Raw genomic sequence first — 21424 nt, 5'->3', positions numbered from 1 at the left:
AGTATGATGTTGAATAGACATAGAATGGGCAAATGTCTTTCCTCATTCTGAACTTAGTGAGAAATATTCAGTCTTTCACGATTATGTATAATGTTAGTTATAAATGTCTTCTAACAAGTAGAGGAAGTTTCTTTTCTTTTCGAAACGGAGTCTGGCTCTGTCACCCAGGCTGGAGTGCAGTGGTGAGCTCTTGGCTCACTGAAACCTCCACCTCCCGGGCTCAAGGGATTCTCCTGCCTCAGGCTCCCAAGCAGCTGGGATTACAGGGGCCCACCAATATGCCCAGCTTTTTTTTGTATTTTTAGTAGAGATGGGGTTTCACCATGATGGCCAGGCTGATCTCGAACTCCTGACCTCAGGTTATCCACCCACCTCTTGGCCTCCCAAAATGCTGGGATTACAGGCATGAGCCACTGTGCCAGGCCAGAAGTTTCTTTACATTCCTAGTTTGGTGAGAGATTTCTTTAAAGTTATAAATAGGTAAAGAAATTTGTTAAATACTTTTCTTAAATTTATTAAGATAATTATGTTTTTTCTTCTTTACTATGTTAATATGGTGATTGTATTGAATGAATTTTGAATATTAAACCAACCTTGCCTTCCTGGGATAATTTTCACTTCATGTTGTATTGTTCTTTAAATATATTGCCAAATTCGTTTTGCTGATATTTTGTAAAAGATGTTCTTTTCATGCAAGACATTGGTTTATGGTTTCTCTCTCTCTCTCTTTAATGTCTTTGTCTGGTTTTGTCATCAGGGCAATGGTGACCTTAAACTGTGTTAGAAAATCTTGTCTTCCTTTCTATTGTCTGTAAGTGTTTGTGTACAATTGGCATTATTTCTTCATTAAATATTTGATTTAGTATACCAATGAAGGTATTTGGACCTGGAATTTCCTTTGTGGAAAGGTTTAATGTCATTCATTATTTTTGATCCTTTCTTCTTTTCGAATATAAGCATTGAAAGCTGTATGGTTTTGTCTAATAATTGCTGAAGCATCCCACAAATATTGACATGGTGTGTTTTCATTTTCATTTGGTTCAAAATATTTTCAGATTTCCTTGTTGATTTCTTCTTTTCATATTTACTTATAATCTTATGGTTGCTGTGTTTTCACTCTTTTGTGTTCCAAGTCTCCTTCTGGTATCAGTTTTCTTCCTCATGAAGAACTTCCATGAATATGTCTTCTTGTGAAGATCAGTTAGTGACTTCTCTCAGCTTTTGTTTGTCTGAAAAAAAAATCCTTATTTCAACTCTAATTTTGAAAGATATTTTTTCTGGTTATCAAAATTTACATGACATTTTACATCTTTATCCCTCAAAGATATCAGTCCCCTGTCTTCTGGTTTGCATAGTTTCTGTTGAGACATCTAAGATAATTTTTCTCTTTGTTCTCTGGGTTTATCATGTCTGTTTTTCTGTGCAGCTTTGCATATTTTTCATTTATTACTTATTTCTTTAGCAATTGATTGTGATTTCTCTTGGCATGGTTTTCTATGTGTTTATCTTTCCTTGAGCTCATTGACCTTCTTGCGTCTGTAAGTTTATAGATGTCATAAAAAATTTAGATTTTAAAATTGTCATTATAAATTCAATATTTTTTCTGTTCATCTTTCTCTTTCTGGAACTCCAGCAACATATATGTTATACCATTTGATATTGTCTTACAGCTTAGAGAGTCTCTGTTTATATTTTTCAGTCTTTTTCTTTTTCTTTGTGGCTCCTCTCGAATTTCTTTCATTTCTGAAAGTTCCATTTGGTGTGTGTGTGTGTATGGTGTGTGTCACACACATGCACACACACTATATACACTATAGATAGATCTATCTATATGTGCACACACTACATATATAGTGTATATATATGTTCCTTTATATATATATATATTCTTTCATTATACTCATGTTTTTCTTTAAATACTTGAGCTTGCATATCTGAAAGATTTTAAAGTCCTTTGTTGATAATTCATTCATCTTTAAAATGTATAGATGTTTCTACTGATTGACTTTTCTTCTTTTACAAATCATATTCTCTCATCATAATTACTAATTTTTTAATTGGAGGCTGGGCATTGTGTATTTTATATTGGTTATTGCTGGATTTTGTTATGTCCCTTTGAAGAGTGTTATGCTTTGTATTGATGAGTCGAGTGACTTGGATGCAATTCAGCTTGATTCTTTTGAGGCTCAATTTTGATATTTTTAAGTGGTTAATTTAATCCCTTTACTGAAGGGCTTATTTAGTCCCACTATTAAGGCATAAAGCTTCCGTGGTGTTACTAAATTTCCTGTGTATTTAGCAATGTCTCTGTGCTCTGGCTGGTGGGAAGTTGAATATTTTCAGCCCTAGGAGAGCTCTGAGAATTGTTTGGCTTGCAGCTCTCTAGCGATTTTTTTTTTTCTGTTAATATTCTTTGCCCAGCCTCATTTGTTGATGGAGATTAGTGTTTAGCTAAAGATCCAGAGTGCCCCTATGCAAATTTCTGGAGCTCTTTCTTTGTATAGTTCCCTTCACTCCAGTACTCTGTGCCTTCCAAACCTATTTACCCTGGCCTCCCTGATCTCTGTGACTTGCTCTGTTTGGGTTCATCCTCCTGGTGATTCAGTCCAGAAATTAATTCCAGGTTAAGATGGTGCAATTGCCTGGTTTACTTTACTTTTTCCTTTTATTGGTGATTATGGTCCTGTGTTACTTGTTGTTTAATGTCTGAAAACACTTCTTGAATATATTTTGTTCTGTTTGTAGATTGTTTTTTCAGTGGGTCAGGGTGTATCCCATAGGAGTTTCTCCTTCATGGGTAGAAGCAAAAGTTGAGATTAAGTCTTTTGCCCAATTACAAATAGATGTTAGCAGAACTGGGTCTAAAATCCAAATATGATAGACTTCAAAGCCTGTGCCCTTCATCATGATCAAGATCCCATTCTTCCCTTTTTTGGACCACATTCCAGAAAGAAGGCAGGTAAGAACCCAGTCAGTGAAAAGCAAACTGGCTATTGTTAGTGCTACAATTCCAGTAGGAAGGATTAGGCAGGGAGTTTGCTGTTATAGTCGGCGACTTCTCAGAGGTGCCCTGGCTAAGTTAGCTTTTATTTATTTTCTTCCTTGTGAGTGAATGGAGAAAGTATGGGGCAGTTCTTCATTTATTTGTTTGCTGGTTCATTAATTCTATCATTTATTCCTCCATTTAAGATTATTAATGGAAAACCTACTGTGTACTAGGCACTAGGTTTTTGTTGTTGTTGTTTTGGGAGGGAAATGTAGCTCCCAGTGGGTTTTCCTTTGCTTTCTTCCTCTTCATTCTTTTACTCTCTCCCAAACTTTCAATATGATCATGTGGGAAAGGCCCAGACGGTGACATTTTAGGGATGTCTCCCTGGACCCTAGTGGAGTTTCTGGGTGGTTAGGAGAGAAGTTAGGGTCTCCTTTCAAATTAAAATAAATGCCAACACCCCTGGGAGGTATCATACATTAAGCCATTGTCAGCTAAACCTTGGCCAGCTATTAATGTTTCAGGAGAGATTTATTAAGTGTTAATTAAGAGTAAGCATGGAGAACAACATAGGCCCCTTGTGAAATGGGACAGGATGAGAAAGCAAAGGAATTCTCACAGGAAAGGTGGCAAGGATAAACTCTGAAATTTTGTCTCAAGCTGAGACATATATGTCCCTTGTCTTCTTTGGTCTGAGTGTCATAATGATAACAAAGTTGAGTGACGCTTTGTAGGTTACAGGTTCCCCCTGCCCACTCATTTGTTTTTCTTGAAGCCACCTCTCAATAGCTCTTGGAGGTAAACATTAGTACTGTTGATGAAATGGAAATTGGAAGAAGGAAATTCACTGGCTGAAGTTGCTCAGCTGATAAGTGCTCTGGTCTGAATTTGAACCCAGGCCATCTAACTCCAGAGCTTCTGGTCCTAATTCTGCTCTGCCATCTAAGCTTGCAAAGCTGCTTGCTGTGCCCAAATAATCTCTTTCTTCATTACTGGTTCTATCAGTTCAGCATTTTCCTGTGCAACTCCTTCACAGAGCACCAAGTTTGGTGTCCAAGGTGATCTGGGGTTTTTGCATGCATCCAGATATCTGTTGCCAACCTCAGGAACTATTTCTTCCTCTTTGTGGCTGGTTGATTGGAATGGGAACAAAAAAGCAAGTCTGGCCAGCTACTTCGTGGAAGACCAAGAAATGACAAAGGACACAAGGATGTTCTTCGTTAAAGCTTTGTACAACATGCGGCCAACTAAATGGGAATGAAAGGGCTTTTGAGGAGAAATAGGAATTAAACAATAGTCTATCGTCAGGTTTACTGCTGCTGGTAAACAGAATTCAAATGTATTTGCAGGGTGAGACTCTAAGGCTATTTTCAAGAGAGGCACTAGCAGGCATTCAATGAAGTCTAGATGGGTTAATGAAATAAATGCATTTCCTGCTTCTCCATGATTTATATTTCTAAGGCTGCACTACATAGTAATTCTATAAAGCTGAAATGGCAAGAATGTCTGGCAGATTTTTTGGAATATGATACTTGGCTCATTATGGTGGTTCAATTTCAGTATCTGGATAAGGGTGAGATACAAAGGGACATCAGGAACAATCTTTTTTTCTCTCTTTCTCTTTCAGCCTCTACCACTTCAGCATAGCCTGCTCCATCTCAACCTTATTCATGTCAATATAATAGGTTATTATTGAAGGCTTCCTGAAGCTTATGGTCTATTTGATAACGATGAGGTATTCACTGCCTGCCAATCATGGTCTTCACAATTAGGAAGTTTATGCCTCAGTTAATGGTTTTTCTTTTCCTCTTGATGTAACAAGAGAATTTATCCTGTGAGTAATACTGGAATTCATCCTTATGGCCATTTTCCTCTGTTAGTGCCCCAGGGACTATTTGAAACTACTTCTTTGTGTGTGTGTGTGAATATATATGTGAGACAGAGAGACTTGGGGGAGAGGGAGAAAGAGATGGGGGTGAGGGGGCAGAGAGAGGAGAAAGTATTAATCTCATAGAACTCTTAGTTTCCATTCTGATAGCATTTATTGACTATATAGTCTGTGCCCTAATGGGCCTGTAGTGGAAATCTATATGATCCTGTATGGAAATCTGCTTTGTGTCAGTTCTGCATCACTTCTTTTGGGATTCTGTTTCTCCCAAGGCCCAATGTGATTCAGTGGGACCTCACCTGGCTGTAATTACCTTTCACACTATAGGGACAAGCTCTTCACTCACTCTGACTAGTTCAATTTTTTTTTCTTCTGGACCTAATAATTGGTTCAGTGTTCATTCTAAAGCCCAGACAGGACCAATCAATGCCATTTGGGTGATCAAGTATGGATGTTGAGGGGGAGGGATTTGTGATGATTGTTGTCATCATCTTCTCTTTCTTTCTTTCTCTTTTTCTTTTTTTCTTCTGGAATCACCATGAGGATGATGTAAACCTAGAGATACTACTGGTGGCCAATTTTATCACCAAGTGATAACAGAGATGGCCTGAGAATGAAGCCAAGAAAGAGCACCACAGAACTAAGAGAGTAAGTGAAATGTGTATTGTAGCATCATTTGATCTTCTGAGCCAGGTTGCCCTCAAAGCAAACACTAACCTGAGACTTCACAGTGATGAGAGTTACTCTCCTTTTTTGGGCTGAATTAGTTTGATTTGGGTTTCTGTCACTTGCAACAGAAGAACAGCTTCTGGATACCTGAACATGTGGAAGTTCCTGGAGGGTGGTGCACCCAGGAACTTCCACATGTTCCAAGCAGGAGAAAGCATGGAAACTCTGCACCCCTTCCCCTCATTCCTCACCCTAGTATCTCTACATCTGTATCCTTTGCAATATCCTTTATAATAAACTAGTCAACTTAAGTTATTTCCCTGAGTTCTAGGAGCTGCCTTAACAAATTAATTAAACCCAAAACAGGGGTCGTGGGAACCCCAACTTGAAGCTGCTTGGTCAGAACTTCTAGAGGTCCAGACTTCTGACTGGTGTCTTGGTGCAGGAGAGAAAGGGAGTCTTGGGGACTGACCCTATCTCCAGGTAGATAGTGTTGGAATTGAATTGGGGGATGCCCAACTGGTGTCTGCTGCTTGGTGTGTGGGGACAAATCTCCACATCTTTGTTACAAAAGTCTTCTGTGTTGATGATTGTTGTAGTGGTGTGAAAGCAGAAGAAAAGCAAAGTTTGAGAGAGTTTTTCCCTACACAGATAGTAATGACAGTGTGATGAAGGCAGCAGTTGCTGGACTCTAGAAGGAGAGAGCTCTGTCAAGAGGAGCTGTCACCAGGGAAAGCAGCCAGCCAGAGGTGACCTTGCAGGGAGAGAGCCTGGGAAATGACTGCTGAACCTCTGCTGAAGTCAGAGGGAGGATATCCCTTCCTGTAGTTGACACGGGTCAGCTTCCAAGGCTCAGAGCAGGTGGAGAATGCACCTGAAGGGGCATGATATGGTTTGGCTGTGTCTCCACCCAAATCTCATCTTGAATTGTAGCTCTTATAGTTCTCACATGTCTGGGAGGAACTTGGTGGAAGGTAATTGAATAATGGGCACAGGTTTTTCCCATGATGTTCTGGTGATAGTGAGTAAGTCTCACGAGAGCTGAGCTGATGGTTTTATAAAGGGGAGTTCCCCTGCGTACACTCTCTTTTTGCCTGCCACCATGTGAGATGAGACCTTATTCCTCCTTGCCTTCTGCCATGATTGTGAGACCTCCCCGACCATATGGAACTGTGAGTCAATTAAACCTCTTTCCTTTATAAATTAAACAGTCATGGGTATGTCCTTATTAGCAGCATGAGAACAGACTAATAGAGGGCAAATAAGAGATCCTCAGTGGAGGTGCATGCTGTCACTGTCCCTATATTATAGATGAGGAAATCAGGCCTCAGTGAGGCCACAGTGATAACGGGCCAAAGATTGTATCAATCAGTGGCAAAGACAGACGGCAACTCAGTTCCCCTGACCATAAAGCTGTGCTCACTGCAGTCATCCTGGCCCTGGGGCTTTTGGCTGGACCTGTTTGCCTCTGAAAAGAGACCCACAGGCCTGTGTGCCAGGCTGGAGGATGGGGACGGACATTAATTGGGCTTCTCCTTCTTGCCAGGCACAGTGCTAGGCATTTAACCCACAACAGGCCTATTGAGATAGGTGTGGCTGATTCCATTCTATATGTGAACAATCTGAGCCTCAGAGAGGCTAAGTAACTTGCTCAAGGATACACAGCTGGTGAAGATACTGACCTAGGTTCCAGAGGTCAGATTCCAGAATCCATGATCTTTCCATTATATCCTGGGGCAGAGACCTAAGGAGCAGAAAGGGGAAAGGAGAGGGAGGGAGGGAGAGGCTGTTGTGCGAGTCATTTCAAGATGGTGGGTAGGAACGGGGGAGAATTCAGGTGGCAGCATCTTTCTTGGGCCCAGGAAGCATAAGGCATGTAGGCAGGAATCCCAGAGTGCCATCTGGAGTTCCAGAACATCCCTAAGCAGCCTTTCTATCTGCAGGACTGTGCTGGGCCGCAGACTCACATGAAAGCATAAAGGCATTCTGCAGCAGATGGGAATTTGAAATCACGTGTTGTGAGCAGCCAGAGCCAGGAGCTCTGACTCCCATGCGGTGCTGTCAGTATGTCTGAGACACTGCTTCTTGTCCTTCCTCCCCTGCCTGTCCTTTCCACTCTGAGTTTCTCCTCCCTCTCTCTCCTTTGCTTTCACTATTAAAATTTTATTTTATATATTTTTTTATTTTATTTTAGCTTGAGTTTTCTCGAGTTTCCTCTGCCTCTTTCCTGGACATGGAGACACATCTTCACTTTGTTCTTCAGGCCTCTCAAATTCAACGTGTTCAAGTAAAGATCCCTTTCTTCTCACTTAGCAAACCTGCCTCTCCTCGTTGCTGGTTTTGCATTTTGCCTTCTGGCACCGGATGCCCGGATGGAAAGCTGGGAAGAGCCAGCTTTGCTTCCTGCCTCCCCTCTCCTTTCCCTCCCTCCATCTCCAGTTGGTTTCCCCATCGCTCTTGGTGCCCCTTCTGCTTCCTCTGCCTGGTTTCTACCCTCTTCATCTTTCACTGAAGCTCTTTAGATATTTTTGGAGCCGAGTCCCCGACTGCTTGGTCTCTTCTCTGCTTCCTCCAGCACATTGCCACAATATCACTTGAAAACATTGTCCAGGTGATACTAACAGTTTTAGCAAGAAGAGAAAATGGAGGCATTTTCCAGGTGCATTTGGGAAGGAGGGTGTAGTGGGCAGGCTCACAGCCCCCACAAGACTCCAGCCCTAATTCTGGGGGCATTGCATGTTAGTTACTTCCATGGTAAAAGGGACTTTGCAGAGGAAATCTAGGTTAGCAATGAGTTGACTTAAGATAGGGACATTATCCTGGATTAGCCAGGTAGGCTCAGTGTAATCACGCAAGCCCTTAATTGCAGAAGGGGAATGCAGAAGGGAAAGTCAGAGAGATTTTAAGAATGGGAAGGATTCAAAGCTCTGTTGCTGGCTTGAAGATAGAGGGGGTCCCAGGTCAAGGAAATGGGAACCTCAGTGCTACAGCTGGAAGGAGCTGAATTCTTTCAGCAACCCGAATGAGCTTGGAAGGGGCTTCAGCCTAGAGCCTCTGGAAGATAATGCAGCTCTGCAGGCACCTTTTCAGCCTTGTTAGATCCTGAGCAGAGTTCAGCCATGCCATGCCAGACATCTGAGCTACAGAACCCTGATATAATGAATGGTTTTTGTTTGTAAGCCCCTAAATTTGTGGTACTTTGTTATGGCAGCCCCAATACAAACTAATACAAATAGAAAACTAACACACACAAAAAAGCCAGAAAGATGAATCAGAAACCAATAATAATGATTATGTTTATGGTTATGAGGGGACAGAAATAGGAAGGAGACATCACTGACACACAGGGAAATTAGCATACACTGAACATTTGCTGCGGACCAGACACCATGCCAAGTCCTTTGACTGCTATACCAGACCAGGATCTGAGTTGTAAGGAATAGAAAGGGTCTTTGGCTAATCTAAGCCAGAAAGAAAATTTATGAAAGAATATAAGGCATCTCCCAGAAACTCCAAGAAGGCTGGAAAACAAGGCTTGGGAAATAGTTGGGAATATAAAGGAAGCAAGGTGGCCAGAACTCAGCCAAAATTGGACCATAGAGCCAGGGTGTTGGGTAGACCACAGTTACCCTGGCTGTCACCTGGCATTGTGGCTGCTTTGCTACCACAGCCAGCTCTGGCCTTTGGCCATTGGGCATTGCTAGGGGTACCACTGCTCTAGAAAATGGGATGGTTCTGGTGAACACAGTATTGCCAAAATGGATCCTGCCTCGTCCCTGTGTCTGTGGATCGTTACTTTGACACTCTGAGCAGGTGAGTCTGGCTGGGTCACAGGCTCAGAAGGTTCAACTGCTGTGCAGCCAAAAAATGACTCACAGAAAATGGCAAATCATCCTGTACCATCTCATTTAATCCAATAACAACCCAGCAGGGAACTACTATTATCCCCACTTAATAGATAAGGAAACCAAGGCCGCCAGGGAGGTGAAGCTCCTTTCCCAAGATCCTGAGCTTGTACAGGGCAGAGCTAAAACTTGAACTCAGGTCACCTACTTTATATGCACATCCTGTGGCCTCTTCTTGCAGTGACAGTCAAGGTTCAGATCCTTTCTGAGGAAAGAAGAGGCAGGTGGATTCTATCCGGTGCGTGGTTCAGAGAACTCTGGGGAGACAGGTTGAATGGGAGCAGTAGCTGCCAAACAGCTCTGGCCCATTTGCTTTTGAGGCTTGGGCATGGCAGAACCTTAATTATTTTTCCCTATTTAGTGAAATATGCTTTCAGACATCTGTTCTGAGTTGGTCCCCTTTTGTTAGTATATATTGTGTGGCATGGCCTACTCTCTCTCAACCTGAAATTTAGACAAGGGACGTTGAGGCTCTGCTGATGAGACCACCACTGGGGAAACTCATCTTCTGTCTTGCCTCTCCTTGCCCTCTTTACTGTCCTCCTCCACCAAGCATTGCAAAGGAAATGAGACGGAATCCCACCCACCGGGGACTCTGCCTGGGTATTATGGATGCTAATCATAGAGATCAGTCTGTGGGTTAGGGGCTCCACCCAGTGCACCCAGTACTCTGAGCCCTATCTAGCGTCCTTGACACAGCTCTCATCCTTCTCCTGCCCCATTATCCTCCCAGCTCTGAGCCAGGCCAGTGACAGAAAGAACAAAAAGAAGACCTCGTTTGTAATCTATTTCCTGATTTGAGATATCTGGAGCAGGTCCAGTCATAGGCCACTGATTAAAAGTGGTGTAGTTACTGTCACTGGTGTGAGGACCAGGCTAAATGGAAACAAGCCAAGCTCAGGCTCCACAGAGAGGAAACCCCAATTCAAAAGTTCCCTGGGATGACCTCCAACAAAAACCATCTGTGAGGGTGACTTATGAGCACTGACAAGAATTGGTTCATTTAGACATTATTTATGATAAATATGCAGTATATATGTATACTCAATATAGATATACATTCAATATTCAAATATAGAAAATAAATATTCAATATATAAATATTCACTAGTTTTGCACACATGTAGGCCTATGCAGTAGAGTTTAGGAATTAGGCACGTGAACTCTTGATCACCTACTGTGTGCTAGGCATCTGACACATGTGATCTCACTTAGTGTTCACATCATTCTCCGAAGAGGATATCATTGTGAATATCACTGATATTTTACAGGTAGCAAAATGGAAAATAATAGCAGAGATAATGTAAGGGAGATTGTTTTCATACATTATAAAGTACAGTGGGATGGTTGACTACAATTACTGCTATTATGATTAATCATTATTATTAGTTTTAATAATTACTGAAATAGAGAGGGTTGATGTTAACCCATGTTACTAGGCCACAGCCAACCAGGGTGTCAGTCAGGAGGGACTGAAAGTTGAAGGACAGGGTCATTCCTGTCCAAGTGAGACCAAAACTCACTCCCTGTATCTATTTAGGCACACTCAGTCCTAGGTATTTTGCTCATATAACTCATCTGATCCTACAATTGCCATAAGAGATAGAGACAATCATTCTTCTTTTACAATGGAAGAAATTGACCTGGAGAAAAAGAGTAGGCAGTTGTTCAAGTTCATATAGTCAATGGAGATTTGCGCCCTGGCAGACTTCGGAGCCTGCTGGCTTTATCACTAAGCCAATGAGCTCATTGCTCTACCACCAGCCTTAGTCACATTTCAGCAAATGTGTAGGATTGCTAGACTTCACTCATAAAAGTATAGAATGCCTAATTAAACTTGGATTTACATAAGTGACAAGTAATTTTTTTAGTATAAGAGTCTCCCATGAGACATGGCCATGTGATAATGTGTGTAGAGTCTGTTAAACACCAGGCACATAGTTGGTGTTCAAAAAGCCTCATTTCCTTCTCTTATGTCAGACTGCTAATTCCTACCCAACTCCGATATCTATGACTCTTCAGTATAAAATCCTTATTTCCAGCTGGATACATCCTTTGATTATGTTTACCAGCCTCCCTTATTGCTTCCTTATAACTAGGTGCAGCCAAGTGACTAAGTTATTTTAAATGAAATGCAATCACAAATGTGACTTAGAGTTTTAGAAAGTTCAGAAAGCTTTTAGAAAGTTAGAAAGTTTCCTTAAAAGGGAGGGGACAAACTTGTCTTCCTTCTTTTGGTCTTTCCCATTTCTCCCTTTATCTTGCCTGTAATGTAATGTACATGGAATGACTGGCATCTGGCCAGTCATCTTGGACCATAAGTTGACCTTGAGGATGAAGCCGTTGCATGAGGTCAGTGAAGCAGAAAGACAGATGCCTGTATCCCTTCCTAATGACCATGGATCCACTATCCTTGCCAGGGACTGCCTATCTCTAGACATCTTTTGTGCATGACAGAAACAGCCTTCTTCTTATGAAGTCTGATCTCTATTAGTAGCAGTCAAATGTAATTCATAACTGATATGCATTATCCAGTAAATATTTCATGTGTACCTATTATAAGCCAGACATTGTAACGGATTGTGGAAGTAAAAGAATGCCATTATGTAGCTCAAGGTCTTTTCAAACTTTCTTTATTTAAAATTTAGATCAGAGCCAGGAGCAACCTCAGCAACTTCTCAAATCAATTCATTCATTTTATATATTTAATATCTGTACTGCTTTTTGCCTCAGAAAATTTCGTAAGTCATTTTTCTCAGCTCATAGCACATAGTCATCATTAGTCCCTGTAAAGGCTCTTTCTCATTTTATTTTTTCCCTTTTTTCTGACTTCTGTGTCCCTCTCTCCCTACAATAAGTACTAACCCTAAAGTGTATATATGTACATATATATATATACACACACACACACATAAACAATAAGTTGTGTTCTTGTAAAATATTAACAGTCTATAGGTCTGTAATTTTCACAAATGATAATATGCTATAAACCTAATTCTTTTTAATGTTTTTCACTTAATACTATTTTTCTAATACCAATATATTACTAACAATAAAACTACTGAATGAAGTTTAAGATTTCTCTGCAAAAATTTTTGTTGTGTTGGTTTGTAGAGTGTATCCCACTAAGGATGAATAGTTAGGATATTGTGTTCAAACATTTGTTTTTAATTTTGGAGTTAGTCTTTTCTCCCCTCCTTTTGGTTTAATTTATTTTAAATAAATTAAATAAACATAAATAAACATAGTTCAAAAGACAAAACTAAATTAAAAATTCTACACAGAGATGGCTTCTTCCCATCCCTACCCCTCCTTCCTATTTCTTTCCCCTCATAACCAGAAACATAATCATTATTACTGGATTCTGGTTTATCTTTCTGGCTTTTTTTGGATCAAAAGTAAGCACATACATATTCTCATTTCTCTTTCTTATTTCATGAAATATAGTGCACATATAAACAGTGTTCTATACCTGGGCATATGTATGCTGGAGTTACTCCAAACCTATATGCTGGAATTATTACCAAGAGTATATGCTGAAATTATTCCAAATCAGTAAATAGAAATTTTTAAAATTCTTTTTACATTTGCATAGTACTCCATTGTGACAATGTACAATAGTTTCTTCAACTAATTTCCTATTGTTTGAAATTTAAGTTGCTTCCATTCTTTTATTACAGACAATACCATTGTAGATAACCCTGGATGCATGTTGTATTTGTGGAGATGCATTTCCAGGGTGGATTCCTGGTAATGGACTTGCAGGGTCAAAGCACAAATGCTACCTCACCTTATGAAATTAATATGGTTTTGTTGTGTCCCCGTCCAATCTCATCTTGAATCTTAATCCCTGTAATCCCCACGTGTCGTGGGAGGGGCATGGTGGGAGGCAACTGAATCATGGGGATGTTTCCCCTGTGCTGTTCTCATGATAGTGAGTGAGTTCTCACAAGATCTGATGGTTTTATAGGCATCTGGCATTTCCCCTGCTGGCACTCATTCTCTCTCCTGCTGCCCTGTGAAGAGGTATCTTCCGCCTGTAAGTTTCCTGAGGCCTCCCCAGCCATATGGAACTGTGAGTCAATTAAACCTCTTTTCTTTATAAATTACCCAGTCTTGGATATTTCTTCACAGCAGCATGAGAATGGACTAATACAGAGATATTTTCAAATTCCCCTCTATAGGGGATGTGTCATTTGCATCTCCTCAGCAATGTATAAGATGCCTGTTAATCCATAGTCCTGCCAACAGTGAAGTTGAACTTTTATATTTTTAACAATTGAATAGGTGAGAAATAGTATTTCAGTACAGATTTAATTTGCATTTTTTTCTCGTTATGAGAGAGGTTGTACATCTTTTCATGTGTTTCTGGATTGCTTGCTTGTTTTGCATGTTAATACTGCACCTTTGAAATCTATCCACGTTGCTCTGTGGATATATGGTTTGTTTTGCCTTTTGCTCCATTGCATTCCATAGACTACATTCATTACATATAACTTTAAGTTGGTTATTTTTCCTAGCATCTTCCATTACCATAAACCATTACCATAAAACATGGGGAGAGATAATTCCTCTGGGATATGCATCTAGGAGGACATATGCACATTTAATTTCACTCAGGGCTGACCGATGTTTCTGAAATGTCTGTAACCGTCTACCGTTCCACCAACATGGCATAAGAATTTTTACTTCAAATTTACTCATGTTACAGATAAGGCAGTGTGGCCTAGATGGATCATAAATTTAGCCAGTAAGAGCCAAGATTTGAACCTTGATCCTTCAGTCTACATTAATCATTGTTGACTAATGTCATATTCAATAAAAATGAATTAATTCAACAAACATTTATGGAGTGCTCACTGTACAGCAAGAAAGGTTCTGGGTACTGGAGATATAAGGAGAAGATTATAGTCTTAAGGTGTGGAGCGGGGAGATCAGTAAATAATCAAATAGCAACAGTCAAGATTTGTGTATCTCCATCTGCAAGTGTGCATATGTCACGTGGGTGGTCTGTGTGAAGTGGCCAAGCCAGCCTTTCTTCTGACTCTTGGCCAAGTCTGAACAGGATGAAGAGTAATTTTGCTCTTTTGCTTCACCAGATTCCTCTGCTGGTCACAGGCTCATTTTATAAGGCTTTGTGGGAATGTTTCCACATCTAGAAATGTTGGCCAACTAGTCTGCCATGTTAATAAGTTCTTTGGAAAGCTCAATCCACATGCAGTTAGAGAAAAAGAAATATATTTGAATGGGTACATCATCCTCTGGTTTTGTCCTCAGGACTATGAATTTCTGATCAGAATTTAGAGAAATCGAGTTTCTCCTTTTGTGGTTTTATCTAATTAGGCTCCCGTCATTTCTCACCTCTGTTAAAAGCAACTAGTTTGGGCTGCAGCAGTGTCCCACACTTTTCAATGCCTGGGCCTTTATTTTCTTGAGACAGAATCTTGCTCTGCTGCCTAGGCTGAGTACAGTGGTGTAATCATAGCTCACCGTAACCTCAAACTCCTGGGCTCAAGCAATTCTCCCACCTCAGCCTTAAAGTAGGCAGGACTACAAGCATGCACCACCATGCTGGGTTAATTTTAAAATTTTTATCTTTTATTTTTAGTAGAGATGAGATTTTGCTATGTTGCCCAGGCTGGTCTCAAACTCCTGGCCTCAAGTGATCCTCCTGCCTCTGTCTCCCAAAGTGCTGAGATTACAAGCATGAGCCAGCAAGCCTGACCTCTTATTCCTTTTCTATCCATGTTTTCAAAGACATTATCTTCTGAATATATCATTTGCTAATGACTACTGTTGTTTTTCTGCTATTTATGATTCGGATATGTTTGATTATGCAATAAAATTACATTTTAGAATTTCTTATGATGGCCCCGATAGCCAATCAGAGCTTCTAATTGGCGCCTGGTCATATGGTTTGGCTCTGTGTGCCCACTCAAATCTCATCTCAAATTGTAATACCCTCATGTCAAGGGAGGGACCTGGTGGGAGGTAATTGGATCATGAGGGTGGTTTCCTCCATGCTGTTCTCATGATAGTGAGAGAGTTCTCACGAGATCTGATGGTTTTAAAAAGGGCAGTTTCCCCTGCATGCTCTCTCTCCTGCTGCCTTATGAAGAAGGTGCTTGCTTCTCCTTCACCTTCCACCATGATTATAAATTTTCTGAGGCCTCCCCAGCCATGTGAAACTGTGAGTCAATTAAACCTCTTCTCTTTATAAATTACCCAGTTTTGGGCTGCATATCTCTGATTATCTCTCTCTGTATATGTATGTGTTTGTGTGAGTGTGTATACATACAGAGAGAGTGAGAGAATTGCATCTCAGGAATTCCTCTGATGTCACCTATGATTATCATCCAATGAATTCAGCACTCCATTGATGGAATCTCAGAAAAAAATCTTACATTGTGTTAAACGTATGGGCTGTGAGGTCAGATTGCCTATGTTCGATCCCAGATATGGCTCTTGCTTTCAGGTATCGAGTAACTACTGTGTGCCAGGCATGGCTCTAAAGTGATGGCAGCAGTGGCCTATCTGTAGTGGCCGCTGCGAAGACACCAGCTGCAGTGGGGGAGGTGCGGCTGGGGCTGTGGACTCTGTGTGAAAGAGTCCGTGCAAAAGAGCCAGCAGGAGCCGGGAACTGGTGGGAGCCCTGCCCGCCTGCTGAGTGGGTGGGGGGGGGAGCCCCGTGCTCCCTGGGTGCATGCTACAGACCTGGGCATCCCTGTGCTCTTGGGGGCCCAGGAAGCTTCTTGCCCCCACAGGCTTGAAAGTGCCTGCTCCCACTGCCTGGCCTCTCCCTGCTCCTGGTGCCCACCCTGGGGTGAAGCAAAGTTGTGGCCAAGCCCGAGTGCTGTCACAACCCTGCTGGGTGTGTGCATACTAGGGGTGGAGCTGATACACCAACCCTCTGCTGCCTTGGCCGCTTGTGGACTTTGGGCACCAATGAGCATGGGAGGGAGGCTGAGGTGGGGGACTGAGGGCAGCTCTGTGTGGGCCTGCAGGTGCCCCTTGGCAGGAACAGCCTGGGTGCTTTGGACAGCATGTTGATGGCAGGAGGCAGACAGGTTCCTGGGCAGAAAGGGGTGGGTCTTTAGTGAAACACCTTCAAGCCAGGGAGGGCCTGAAGCCTGGGGGCTGGGCTGCCAGTTCTGGGTGGAGTCTGTGGCCCAGATGGTGCTTTTTCTGGGCCGCCCATGGGCCAATCAGCATGCACTTCCTCCCTTCTGAGCCCATAAAACCCCCAGATTCAGCCAGACTTACACAGATGTTGGGATGTGTGAACAACGTGCCTGCAGATAGGAGCTACCCACTGCAGGTCTTCTCTCTGCTGAGGGTTTCACCTTCATTGGGATGACCTGCCTGCAGTTAGATAGGAGCTAACCACTTTGGATCTCCTGAGAGCTGTACTGTTGCTCAATAAAGGACCTCTTTGCCTTGTTCACCCTCTAGTTGTCTGCATACCTCATCCTTCCTGAATGTGGGACAAGAACTCAGGACCTGCTGAATGGTGGGACTGAAAGACCTGTAACACAAACAGGGCTGAAACACATTCCCCTGCTTGCCACATTGCAGGTGACAAGGAGGAGAGTAGAGCTGTGGCCCTTCAGGGAGCCTAGACTGAGGGGCTCCCCAAGCCAGAGCTGTAACACTCTCTTTGGGGCTCTGCGGTTTCTGGCATCTTTGAGCTTTCAGGCACTATCATGTTCCCCCTGCCCAGACACTGGTGCCTGCAGCAGAAGCCACTTGGGGTATGTCTGGTCCAGCTGCAGCCTGGCATGGAGCCGGTGCCTGTGCCAGTGCCTGGAGCTGCCTGCCCCACTGCAGCAACTGGTGTGCCTGGCTGTGTGCAGTGGCCAGACCCTGCCCTTGCTTGCTCACACACCCCTGGCTGCTTCATTCCTGGCTCGCCCTTGGCAGGTGTGGAATCTGGGCCAGTAGTGCAAGCCAAGTGCAGCCTGCTGGGCCGAGTGGGCGGAATTGAGTCCAGTGGGCACAAACAATACTCAGGCAGAAGGCACTGCTGGCTGCAGAGGTTTCCGGCTGGCAAAGTGACACCCCAAGGATCCCGTGATATAAGCACTTGGAATTTGTTATTAAATTAAATGCTCTATTACTTTTGTTTACAGGTGGCACCTTAAATTAGCTTCATCAAAATTAAAGTAACTTATTTATTTATATTCCAAAAGTCTAGGATTTCAGGTCTGGCTGGATCCAGGGTTCAGAAGATATCAAGTCCTAGTCCTATCTTCTTGTATTTCCTCCTCAATCAGGCTGCTTGTTGTGGCAACTTTTCTCATGACAACTCCAGTTTTATAATTTACCCACTTCACAATCTGAATAGAAGAGATTCTCTTTTCCTGAGAGTTTCAATAGAAGTGTCAGAATGAGGAGAGATTTATCTGTCCGTTTCAGAACAACCCACCGGGCTGCGGGAGTTTGATGCTCAGACTGCACAGATCTATGTCAAATGCCTATGCTGGACCTGGGGGAGGGGTCTGTTTCACAACATCACCTGACAGTGGGGGAAGGCGGCTCCTCAAGGAAAACTGGGAGGCCATGGCCAGAAGAGGGGCATGGATGCTGGCATGCAGAGGAGCAGATGCCCCATCCATTTCACAGATGGGAAAACTGAGGTGAATTTAGGCACAAAAACTAGGAACTAGCTCACGTCACAGCCAGTAAATGGGGCTGCCAAGATTCTGACCCAGTTCTAACTCCATGGCCCCCCCTTCTTCTGCTGTGTACTGCTGAGGGCAGGCTGTGCCTCATGTCCCTTTCTGTGACCTCACACTCTCTGGCTATTCCTGGTTCTGAGATCCTACTTGTACTATCAGGGTGTCTCGATCTCTGTCTTAGTCATGTCTTCCACCCTCCATTCTAATTAACAGGATTTTATGGTTTTGGACCACCTTGTCATTCACTGCCTTATCTCAGCTGGTTCTCATAGTAATCTAGGGCGTTACACTGGGCTAAGACTATTGCCTGTTAGTAAAATAAAAACTACAGCTTTATGGTGGTATGCAGTGGGTGCCTAATAATGGTGACACACTCTTGAACATAAATTGTTCCCCTACAAGTGTTTCTCCCACTGTTAGTTCCTCAAAAAACAGCAGGAGGTGAGTTAGCTGTGGATCATGTTGTGGGCTAGTGGATGTGTTAACACTAACCCTGGAACAGATGGACTTGCTGACTAGGCAGTAGGCAGCTCTGGACCTCCTGTGCCAGTGAGGTTAGAGCCTGCCCCTAGGACACCCTTAGTGTGAGGTAGGGAGCAGAGCAGGGCATGTGGGAAGCAAGGTGCCAAGAAGAAGAAAAAGGAAAGAAAGGGGAGAGGAGGGGAGGGAAAGGAAGAGAAGAAAAAGGGAGGAGAGGGGAGGAGGTGAAAGAGAAGGAGAGAGGAGGGGAGGGGAGGAGAGGGTAGGAAAGGGAAGAGATAGGAGGGGAGAGGAGGGAAAGGAAGAGAAGGGAAGGAGAGAGGAGGGGAAGGGAGGTGAGGAGAAAGAAGGGGAGGGGAGGAGAAAGAAGGGGAGGGGAGGAGAAGGAAGAGAAGGAGAGGGGAGGAAAGGAAAGAGATGGGAGGGGAGATGACAGAAAGAAAGAGAAGGGAAGGGGAGAGGGGGGAAAGGGAGGGGAGAAAAGGAAGAGAAAGAGGGGAGGGGAGGAGAGAGGAGGGGAGAAGAGAGAAAGGAAGATAAAGAGTGGGGAGTGGGGGAGGGAAAGGAAGATAAAGAGTGGGGAGTGGGGGAGGGAAAGGAAGAGAAGGAGAGGGGAGGGAAAGGAAGTGAAGCGAAGGGGAGAGAAGGGGAAGGGAGGGGAGGCAAAGAAAGAGAAAGAGAGGGGAGAGGAGGGGAAGGGAGGGGAAGGAAAGGAAGAGAAGGAGAGGGGAGGAAAGGGGAAGGGAGAGGACAAGAGGGGAGGAAAAGAAAGAAAGAGAAAGGAAAAGGAGGGGAGAGGAGGGAAAGAAAGAGGTTGGGACAGGAGGGGTGGGGAGGAGAGGGGATAGGAAGTAAGGGAAGGCAAAAGAACTTTTCAACTTCACCAATCAGGTTAAGTCTTCCCTCTTCCCTGGGGGATGGTATGGTTAGGCTTTGTGTCCTGAACTAAATCTCTTCCTGAATTGTAATCCCCATAATCCCCATGTGTCAAAGGAGAGAGCAGGTGGAGGTAATCGAATCTTGGGGGCAGTTTACCCCATGCTGTTCTCATGATAGTGAGTTTCCACAAGCTCTGATGGTTTTGTAAGGGGCTCTGCCCCCTTCTCTCGGCACTTCTTTCTGCTGCTTTGCGAAGAAGGTGTCTTCCTTCCTTCCCTTCACCTTCCACCATAAGTTTCCTGAGGCCTCCCCAGCCATGCTGATCTGAATTAATTAAAAACCTCTTTCCTTTATAAATCACCCAGTCTTGGGCAATTCTTGATAGCAGTATGAAAATGGACTAATAAAGGGGGTGAGAAAGGGGGCAGAAAGAAGCTAAGAGTGTCACCCCAGGAGAGCTCCTGCTACTGCATGGAAAGACACATCAAGAGGAGAACAAAGGTTTCCCTTCCAACATTGCTTGCTGACACAGTCCCGGGCTCTGAGACTCATGTTCTAGGAGGCTGTCTTGCCCTGGTGCTCAGATTGTTCACATACCACAGGTGTTTGAGAGAAAGAACAGAGCAAATGAGGAGGCACAAGCAGTTGGGGGTAGGCGGAGGAAGGAGGAAAGGGGAGCCTGCAGAGGCACCATAACTACTAAACTCCTAACCTTTCACCAAGCGTGCTGTCATGGTGAGGTGCATGGCTTTGGAGTTGGATGAATATGGGTGTAAATTCCAGCTCTGCCATTTACTGTGGGACATAAACACGTCCTGGAACCTCTCTATGTGTTACTGTACTTATGCATAGAATGGCAGTCATTTTATCAACCTTGTGTGGTTATAAAGATAATTTGAAGAGTGTAAAATGCCTGGAACATAATAGGTGCTCAATAAATAATAGCTATAAGCAAAATCCTACCTCCTCCTCAAGGTCTACAAGCCCCTCCTTTCTCTCCTACCCCATCTCCCACCCTTTCCCTGCTGTACATTGCACACAGCACAAACGCACTAATCTTTCAGCCCCTCAAACACGCCAAGCCCATTCTCATGTCAGGCCTTGGCCTGTGCTGTTCCCTTTGCCTGGAGAACTCTCCTCATGAATCTCCAGCCTCACAGCTCTTCCTTATCTCACCTGCAATGGTGCTTGCTCTCATTTCCTTATCTTACCTCCTTAATTCATCGAAGTTCCTCCCTACCACACCACCCTGTTGCATCTCTTACAACATGTATCATTGTCTGAAATGGCTTCGAGTTTTTTGATGGTCTCTCTTCCACTAGGATGGAACTTCCAGGAGAACAGAAACTTCCACTGTGCTTCTCATGCTGTATTTCCAGTATCAGGGCCTAGTAGATGCCCAATAAACTCTTCTGAAGGAGACAATGACCATGATGATGGCGATAGTGACATTGACTATGTGGCCTCAATAATCTCTTTCCCAGCCTTCAGAAATTTTTTCTTTTCTTTTCTTTTCTTTTTTTTTTTTTTTTTTTGAGACAGTGTCTCGCTCTGTCGCCCAGGCTGGAGTGCAGTGGCGCGATCTCGGCTCACTGCAAACTCCGCCTCCCAGGTTCACGCCATTCACCTGCCTCAGTCTCCCCAGTAGCTGGGACTACAGGCACCCGCCACCACGCCTGGCTAATTTTGTATTTTTAGTAGAGATGGGGTTTCACCGTGTTAGCCAGGATGGTCTCGATCTCCTGACCTTGTGATCCACCCACCTCGACCTCCCAAAGTGCTGAGATTACAGGCGTGAGCCACCGCGCCCGGCTAGAAATTTTTTCTTTTCTAACCTGCCTCAGCTTCAGAGCTTCTCCCTGTGTCTCACAGGAGTTTTGTGGGTCACAGGCAGTGCCGGTTGTAAAGAACAGAGCCCATGGGATGAGGAGACGAC

At 43.4% G+C, this 21424-nt stretch overlaps 1 long non-coding RNA gene across 1 annotated transcript in view; it reads left to right on the top strand.

Moving 5' to 3' along the window:
• The first annotated feature begins 6691 nt into the window (after positions 1-6691).
• Positions 6692-21424, top strand: part of LOC134732214 (uncharacterized) — a 118127-nt gene continuing 103394 nt past the window's right edge. Inside the window, exons 1-2 of the long non-coding RNA XR_010115162.1 lie at positions 6692-6718; positions 13422-13526. This is a non-coding gene — a long non-coding RNA (uncharacterized lncRNA). The remainder of the gene's footprint in view (positions 6719-13421; positions 13527-21424) is intronic.

Source organism: Symphalangus syndactylus, chromosome 13 (assembly GCF_028878055.3).
Source record: "Symphalangus syndactylus isolate Jambi chromosome 13, NHGRI_mSymSyn1-v2.1_pri, whole genome shotgun sequence".
Lineage (NCBI taxonomy): Eukaryota > Metazoa > Chordata > Mammalia > Primates > Hylobatidae > Symphalangus > Symphalangus syndactylus.
This window is presented reverse-complemented; position numbering and strand designations above follow the sequence as displayed.